Source organism: Arachis ipaensis, chromosome B6 (genome assembly GCF_059453495.1).
Source record: "Arachis ipaensis isolate K30076 ecotype BB chromosome B6, ASM5945349v1, whole genome shotgun sequence".
NCBI lineage: Eukaryota > Viridiplantae > Streptophyta > Magnoliopsida > Fabales > Fabaceae > Arachis > Arachis ipaensis.
Genome location: NC_142441.1, coordinates 47,497,295 through 47,506,985, shown reverse-complemented (window position 1 = coordinate 47,506,985; position 9,691 = coordinate 47,497,295).

Here is a 9,691-nt window from a genome sequence, read left to right as displayed (position 1 = left end):
GCAAAATGGGGTGGCTGATATGAAAAGTTTGAGTAAAAGTTTGCCTCAAACTTTTACTCAAACTTTTACTCAAGCTTACATGATTCCAAACCCGGTTCACTTCGGTTCTTCTCCAAACTCCAAGAGCAATCAACCAACGCCTCTATCAACCCAATTCCATCAAGAGCAAAGGCCCAATTGAAGGCTTGAAGACCATTTGAAGAAAGTGTATAAATAGCATATGATTTAAGTTTTTGAGGAGCTTTTCTTTTCGGTTTTGATTAGTACACTTAGTAGAGAGCTCACTTTACATTTTCTTGGCATTGTTGTTTTAATTCAAGGGAATTTGGGAGGAGAATTGATCTCTCTTCTTCCTTGTTCTTGCCCAGCACTCTTTACTTTCCTTGTCTTGGATCTTGGGTTGGAGAATTGAAGGAAATCTGTTTCAATCTCATCCTGAGATCTCTCTGTTTCATTTTACTGCATAATTGAATTTCCATTTTGGTTAATTGCTTCTGCCTTCTACTTTCTCTGCAATTTACAATTTACAATTCCTTTACAATTGTTCTTGTTGGATCTAGGAAGGCATTGAGATCTAGACTTGGTTATCTAGTCTCTTGAGTCCTGAGATCTAAATTCTCATTTTACTTTCTCTGTTTAACGCTTTTCATGCTCATTTACAATTCTGTTTTTAGATCCGATTTAATCCAAGTTATCTTCTATTTCTCTGTTTGTTGTATTTAATTTTTTCCTTGTTTAATTTCTGCAAATCCAATTCCCAATTCCCTTTACAATTCAAGCCATTTACATTTCTTGAACTTTAAGATTCTGCAATTTACATTTCTTGCATTCTAAGTTTCTGCCATTTAATTTCTTGTTCTTTAAGATTCAGCACTTTAAATTTCAGTTCTCTTTAAATTCAATGCAATTTACCCATTCCCTTTACTTTCCATGCAATCTAAATTCTGCAAATCACAAATCACTCAACCAAATCTTGATTCGCTTGACTAAATCAACCACTAAACTAAAATTGCTCAATCCTTCAATCCCTGTGGGATCGACCTCACTCCCGTGAGTTTTTATTACTTGATGCGACCCGGTGCACTTGCCGGTGAGTTTTGTGTCGGATCGTTTTCCGCACATCAAGTTTTTGGCGCCGTTGCCGGGAATTGATTAGATTGACAATGATTAAGTGAAGTGGAGATCTAGATCAAACACTTTTTCTTTTCTGTCCTTTAATTTTCAATTAACCCACTAACTGTTTGAATTTTTGCTTAAGCTAACTAAAACTTCATTCTAGCAGTAGATTGAAGTGTCACTGGTCTGTGTGTTTCTTATGTTCTGCTTGTATGTCAGGTACAAGAAAAACCACACCCACCTTTCATGAACAAGATGAAAGAACTCTCAAGAGGTTAAGAAGAGCTGAAAGAGGGAAAAATATTGTTGGAGAAGAGGAATCAGAAGAAGAATTCCAAGATATGGAGGAACATTCAACCAATCCACCTGATGGAGCAGACAACAACAATAACAACCCACCCCAGAGGAGAGTTTTGGCCTCCTATACCTTTGCAAATGCTAGACATTGTGGAAGCAACATTCTCACCCCTAATGTCAATGCAAATAACTTTGAATTGAAGCCACAACTCATTACATTGGTCCAAAACAACTGCTCGTTTGGGGGAGGACCATTGGAGGATCCAAATCAACATCTATCTACCTTCTTAAGGATTTGTGACACTGTCAAGTCCAATGGCGTGAATCCTGAGACTTACAAGCTTCTGCTATTCCCGTTCTCATTAAGGGACAAGGCTGCACAATGGCTTGAAACTTTTTCTCAAGGAAGCATCACTAGCTGGGATGATTTGGTGACTAAATTTCTAGCCAAATTCTATCCACCTCAAAGAGTCATCAGGCTGAAAACTGAGGTGCAAACATTCACGCAATTGGATGCTGAAAATCTGTATGAAGCATGGGAGAGATACAAGGCTCTGCTGAGGAAATGTCCACCAGAAATGTTCACTGAGTGGGACAAGCTACAGAACTTCTATGAAGGACTCACTCTAAAGGCTCAAGAATCACTTGACCACTCAGCTGGAGGATCATTGCAACTGATGAAAACAGCAGAAGAAGCTCAAAATCTCATTGATATGGTGGCTAACAACCAATATTTCTTTGCTCATCAAAGAAACCGCCAACCATCACAAAGGAGAGGAGTAATGGAGCTAGAAGGAGTGGACTTAATCTTGGCTCAAAACAAGATGATGCAGCAGCAAATTCAACAACAATTTGAGCAAATGGCCAAGAGGATTGATAGCCTCCAAGTTGCAGTAGTTAACACAAGCCAACCATCATCCACATGGGGGCAAAATGAAGAAACTCAAGAAGAACAACAACAAGAGCAAGTACAGTATATGCACAACCAAGGACCAAATGAAGTGTATGGTGATACATACAATCCATCCTGGAAGAACCATCCAAACCTCAGATGGGGAGATAATCACACCCAAAACCAACAACCATGGCAGAGGAACTCAAACCAAAACAACCCAAGAAGCAACCAAAACCACAACCAGCAGCAAACTAACCAGAACCCCTACAGAAAACCTCAAAACAACTACCCCAACCCCAACCAGTACCAATCCAATAACCAACTCACCAACCAAAATGCCTACCATCCACCACCCACATCTCACAACCCACCACAAGCATCACCTGAATCTCAAAGACTCACTAACTTGGAGACCTTGAAAGACAAAATGTTGAAACACCAAGAAATGACAACCAAGAACCATGAAGCCTCCATAAAGAGCCTAGAGAGGCAAATTGGGCAGATCTCCAAACAGATTTCTGTTGAGAGACCTTCAAGCTCACTGCCGAGTGACACAATCCCAAATCCTAAGGAAGAATGCAAGGCAATACAATTAAGGAGTGGGAGAACATTGGAGAGCAGCAAAAGACCACTAGAAGAGGAAGCCAATAATAATGATGCAATGGCAAGCAAGCAAGTTTCAAAGCAAACTCCAGAAAAGGAGGAACAATCAAAAATTCCAAAAAAGGGGAATGAAGCAATTGAAGAGCCAACAAAGAATCAAAAGCAACAAGCAGAGAAGACCTTTGTACCTCCACTGCCATATCCCCAGAAGTTCAACAAAGAGGCTAAGGACCAACATTTTCATAAGTTCCTTGAGACTCTCAAGAAGCTGGAGATCAATATTCCCTCGGCTGAAGCACTTGAGCAAATGCCTCTGTATGCCAAGTTTTTGAAGGAGCTTATCAATAAGAAAAGAAGTTGGGATGAGAAAGAAACCATACTGCTTACTGAGGAATGCAGGGCCTTGATTCAAAAAGGGCTTCCTCCGAAGCTTGAGGACCCAGGGAGCTTCTTGCTGCCTTGCACCATTGGGGAATTAACCATCACTAAAGCAATGTGCGATCTAGGAACAAGTATCAACTTAATACCATCCTCCTTGGTGAAAAAGTTGCATATAGAGGAAGTTAAACCGGTACAGATATCTCTAGAGCTAGTAGATAAGTCAACGCTATACTCCAGGGGTATGATTGAAAACCTTCTGGTCAAGGTGGACAATTTCATATACCCTGCAGATTTTGTGGTTCTAGATTCAGATGGGGATGATGGTGACTCTATTATACTGGGAAGGCCATTCTTGGCCACTGCTAGAGCTATCATAGACATAGAGCAAGGAGAACTAACTCTCAAGATGCATGATAAGAGTGTCACTCTGAAGGTATTACTAGAAGCCCAGTTTAGTAATAAGAGGAGGGACTCTATGGAAATTGACAAGGTGATTCACAACAATATCCCAAGGCAAAAGATTGTGCAGAAGGATGAAAAAGTCCAAGAGGATATTAGAGTATTAGCCACTGAAGAGAGAAATCCCCAAGGTAAGTCTACAGCCATAAAAGAAAGATCAACAAAAAAGGGGATGAAACGCAGAAACAAAACAAAAAGGGGTTGGAAGAACAGGAAGATTCCAACAGAGGGGCTTTCCAAAGGTGACAAAGTGCAATTGATATATCAACAACTGGGAGCAAGCCAACAGACTGATGACTATTACACTGTCAGCAACATAATCTCGTTGGAACATGCCAAAATTGAACACCAGAGAACAAAGAGGAGGATCACAGTCAGGGGAGACAAGTTGAGGCACTACAATCCTCAACCACCATAAAAGAAAGCTCCAATGTCAAGCTAGTGACAATAAAAGAGCGCTCCATGGGAGGCAACCCATGATTTAAGATTATTGTCATTTTAGATTCAATAAGCTATGATCACCTGAGCATGAATTTTTTTTCTTTTCATGGACGTACTTAATGAATGCATGCAAAATTTTTTTACATATGCTAAGACTTCTAAAGTTTGGTGTGCCTTCAAGCACACCAAACCAGTGTTACAAACATTTTCATACTATATGCCTAGCATATGACCAAACACTAAGTTTGGTGTTTCTCTTCTCATGAAAATTAAAAAAAAAAAATCATGCATCAATGATCATACATTATCTCTTACTGAGACTTTTCAATTAAAAAGAAATCTTATTCTGTGATGAAGGCATCAATTGTGATTTACTACTAGTATCTCACATTTACCCCTTAAGCAAGAGACAAGTTTGGTGTTCATCAAACTTTGATGCACGGATTTGGGGACACAATTGATCCTTCATGAAAAAAAAAAAGAAAAAAAAAGGGAGAGAAAAAGGAAAATTATGATGAAAACATTTCTTATAAACATTTAACCAAGAATGACATTGGGATTTCAATTTCACTAGTTGGAGGAAGAAACACATATTTTCAACTATATGACCAAACATTAAGTTTGGTGTTCTCCAAGGAAAGTCACGGTTCAAATGGATATAAGGAATGGTTATTCATATAGTGTTAATGAAAAGAAGCACTCTTGCCACAGTTTGATAAAACTAATGCTTGTTGTCTTGTTGTGATGACTAGGTGGTCAAAGAACACTCAATGAAAAAGACAAGACAAAGGAAAGCATAGCATGAGGACAAAATCTCATCACATGCCTCAAAAGGAGAATCTGCAACTCCTTGAGAGGATCACGGCAAAGGAAATTGAAGAAGCAAGATTTGTCTTCATTCATCCTTACATGCACACCTTTGATTCACATAGTATCCAATGGCATCCTAGCCCTTCATTGTTCATTTAAATGACACACCACCTTCAAGCCATGCATATGACCGAATCCTTGCACCACAACCATTTAAACTCCAGTCCTTTCATCATTTCTCATCATAATAAGCTCAGCCTCAAATCTCTTCTTGCTCTAAATATACATCAAAATATCCAATATTCTTCACACTCCCTTAAACCTCAAGAGTCTCAAACAACCAAGTGATCATGGCCTCTTCCTCAAGAACCAAACGAAGAAGAGGGAAAGATCCCATGGTGGAGAAGAGCACCCCTGAATATGACCGATGGAGATTCAAATCTCGGTAACATCAGATGCAAATTGAATGGATGAATGAGAAGAAGATATATCCAGAAATTCCACTCTTGCTGCCGGATGATGGATGCCAAGAAATGAAGGACAAAATTCGAAAGAGGAGGTGGGAGGAACTCATATCACCAATCACCCGGATCAATGCTAATATCATAAGAGAGTTCTATGCCAATGTCTCAAGGCTTGACATGAGTGAGGCCCTAACATACAAAAGCTATGTGCGGGGAGTGGAAGTAGACTTTAGCTCGGATGCAATCAAGAAAGTCTTGGGACTAAAATCAGTCCACTTTAGTGAACCGGGATACCACCAAAGGGTAAATGGTGATCCGGATTATGATGGGATTGCTAGAGATATTTGTATGGAGAACTCAGAGTGGGAAGGAGATGACAAGAACAAATACAAGTATCTAAAGAGAGGTAACCTTACCCCGGAAGCAAAGGGATGGTATGAGTTGTTGAAAAGATCAATTCTGGGCACAGTAAACACCTCAGAAGTCAACAGGAAGAGAGCTGTTATGTTGCATTGCATCATTGTGGGAGGAGAGGTAAAAGTTCATGAAATCCTGGCAAAAGACATTCAAAAGCTTGCTGAGAAGAACTCGGCCGGGTCTTGGTTATACTATCCAAGTACCATTTGGAGGTTGTGCGCAAAAGCTAAAGTACCAATGGAGGAGGAGAACCCAACGTGGTTGAGCCAGGCCATGCCTATAACCATTGAAAGAATGATGATGGCTCCTGAAGCACATCAAGGCCGAAGACCACATGGAAGAAGACAAAGAGAAGAACCAATGGAGGAAGATGAGTTACAAGAGGAGGAAGAGCCACAAGAGGAGGAGGAACAGCCGCACATTCCCCTACATAACAATCTGGACATGACTCAGATGCAGGAAGCAATTGGAAGATTATCACAACAGTACATGAGAATTGAAGAAAGGCAAGAGGAATACCATTCACTATACATGAAAAACCAACAAGAGCAAGAAGAACGGGAGCTAAGAATGATGAACAAACAAAGTGAATTTGAGTCAAAATTCCTTGTGATGCAAGAAGAGCATGCTTTTCAATCTCATGAATCATTTGGAAAGTTAGCACAAATGCAAGCCGAAACCATGAGAGCTCTCAAAGAGTTTACAACTCTCCAAGATGCAAGATATGAAGTCTAAGCCGATTACAACATAAATGGACAAATCAAACTGAACTATATTGGAAAACATCTGCACAACATGGATCCTGCATTTCCAACTTTCGACGAATTCTTCAAAAAGAGAAGTGAGATAGAAGTAAGCAATGCTATGAGACTTGAAGATAGAGTAGAGGAGGCGATGAATAAAGCTGGGTTCTGGCGGGGTCAACAAACAACAGACATGGACACAGGGAACACCAGCAACCAGGTGTATGAAAGAAGAAAGAAAAAGCATGACAAATGAAAGGTGGACTTGCTCCTTGTTCATCACTACAAAGAAAAAGCATGCATTGTGTCTGTTTTAAGTTGTCCTTGCATCTTTAAGTAGTTATTATAATTAATAGTCTTTGCATCATGTTTGTTTCTCTTAAAATAAGTAAGCTAGTCTATGTGTGTGCTTGTGTGTTTACTTTCACTGAACAAAAGCATGTTATGTCCCCTGCATCTTTAATTCAATAAAAGAAATGTTTGAATGTGAAGTGAGATAGTTCTCTGTTAGATAGAAGTACAATAAAAGTAAGTGGTGGTGTGTGTGTGTGATTGTATAATAGCTCACTTTAATGAATAAAAGAACTAGGATGTCTCCTTCTAAGTATAGAGTGGCCTACTGTCTATGAATCTCAATCAAATAAAAGTCCTTGGTTAGACAGAAAAACAAAAAGAAAGAAAAAAGGGGAGAAAAAGAAATAGCCAAAGAGTGGCAGAACAAAAGAAAAACAAAAAGAAACAAAGCTGGACACCAATAGCTTGAACCTTAGAATAGATGCCTGTGGTGTCTTTGTATTAGGATCTGCTTGGATTATTAAGCTCTTTGGAGTGCATCAACACTTGGTGACTTGGGTTAACTAACCCGGGATCATCAGCTGAAAGTCCACTATCAAGAGCAACCTATCTACAAGGCATTTAGTAGCCTAAAGAGGTGCTGGGCATCAATGTTTTAAGAAGGAATGTGAGCCAAGTGTCTATAGTGAATAATGTGTCAAGTATAAAGAAAAGGAAATGAACTTGCTACACATGACACTCAAATAAAGCTTATGAACAAAATAATAGCCAAGGATAAAGGAATAATGAGAGGTCATAGCAATATGTTACTTGAAGCTTGAAGGAGACTTTCTAGGCTTAAGAGTCAATAAGAAGTGAGTGTTTACATATCCACATAAAACCCCATGAACTACCAATAATACTCTGCTAGCATGAACATCCTCTTCCATTTCATTCTTTCTTCTCAATAAATTTTCTTGCTTGGGGACAAGCAAGCTTTAAGTTTGGTGTTGTGATGACAAGTCATCTTAGCCTAGTTTCACTAGCCTTTTTCTTTTGTTTTCAATTGAATTATGCACTTTCTTGAGCCATAAGCAAGCCAATTGGGTAGATTTTCATGTCTCCTTTGATTTAATCAACCATGTATGAATTAATGCAATTTCATGAGGTTTTAGACTATAATTGTCACATATTATGAAAGAATGAATATCTCATGATTTTGAGCATAGCTTTGATGTGTTTGGTTGATTAATGATAGGTGAAGAAAGCTTGGAGAAAGGTTGAAGCAAGAAGGAATGGCTAGGAGGAAGAGAGGACAAAAAGTTTGAGCAAAAGTTTGCCTCAAACTTTAGCTCAAACTTTTGGAATAAGTGAAAACGAACTAGCGAGCAAAAAGCTTGACCAAAAGTTTGCCTCAAAATTTTGTGCAAACTTTTGGGCAAAAAGCTTGAGCAAAAGTTTGCCTCAAACTTTTTGGCAAACTTTTGGCATCACAAATCAACACCCTGGAGAGCAAAAGTTTGCGCCAACGTTTGCCTCAAACTTTTTGGCAAACGTTGGCACCATGAACAACACACCCTGGAGAGCAAAAGCTTGCGCCAACGTTTGCCTCAAACTTTTTGGCAAACGTTGGCGCCATGAGTGTGCAAGGGGGAGCCAACGTTTGAGCAAAAGTTTGACCCCAAACTTTGGCTCAAACGTTGGTAGCAGCAAAATGGGGTGGCTGATATGAAAAGTTTGAGTAAAAGTTTGCCTCAAATTTTTACTCAAACTTTTACTCAAGCTTACATGATTCCAAACCCGGTTCACTTCGGTTCTTCTCCAAACTCCAAGAGCAATCAACCAAGGCCTCTATCAACCCAATTCCATCAAGAGCAAAGGCCCAATTGAAGGATTGAAGACCATTTGAAGAAAGTGTATAAATAGTATAGGATTTAAGTTTTTGAGGAGCTTTTCTTTTCAGTTTTGATTAGTACACTTAGTAGAGAGCTCACTTTACATTTTCTTGGCATTGTTGTTTTAATTCAAGGGAATTTGGGAGGAGAATTGATCTCTCTTCTTCCTTGTTCTTGCCCAGCACTCTTTACTTTCCTTGTCTTGGATCTTGGGTTGGAGAATTGAAGGAAATCTGTTTCAATCTCATCCTAAGATCTCTCTGTTTCATTTTACTGCATAATTGAATTTCCATTTTGGTTAATTGCTTCTGCCTTCTACTTTCTCTGCAATTTACAATTTACAATTCCTTTGCAATTGTTCTTGTTGGATCTAGGAAGGCATTGAGATCTAGACTTGGTTATCTAGTCTCTTGAGTCCTGAGATCTAAATTCTCATTTTACTTTCTCTGTTTAACGCTTTTCATGCTCATTTACAATTCTGTTTTTAGATCCGATTTAATCCAAGTTATCTTCTATTTCTCTGTTTGTTGAATTTAATTTTTTCCTTGTTTAATTTCTGCAAATCCAATTTCCAATTCCCTTTACAATTCAAGCCATTTACATTTCTTGCACTTTAAGATTCTGCAATTTACATTTCTTGCGTTCTAAGTTTCTGCCATTTAATTTCTTGTTCTTTAAGATTCAGCACTTTAAATTTCAGTTCTCTTTAAATTCAATGCAATTTACCCATTCCCTTTACTTTCCATGCAATCTAAATTCTGCAAATCACAAATCACTCAACCAAATCTTGATTTGCTTGACTAAATCAACCACTAAACTAAAATTGCTCAATCCTTCAATCCCTGTGGGATCGACCTCACTCCCGTGAGTTTTTATTACTTGATGCGACCCGGTGCA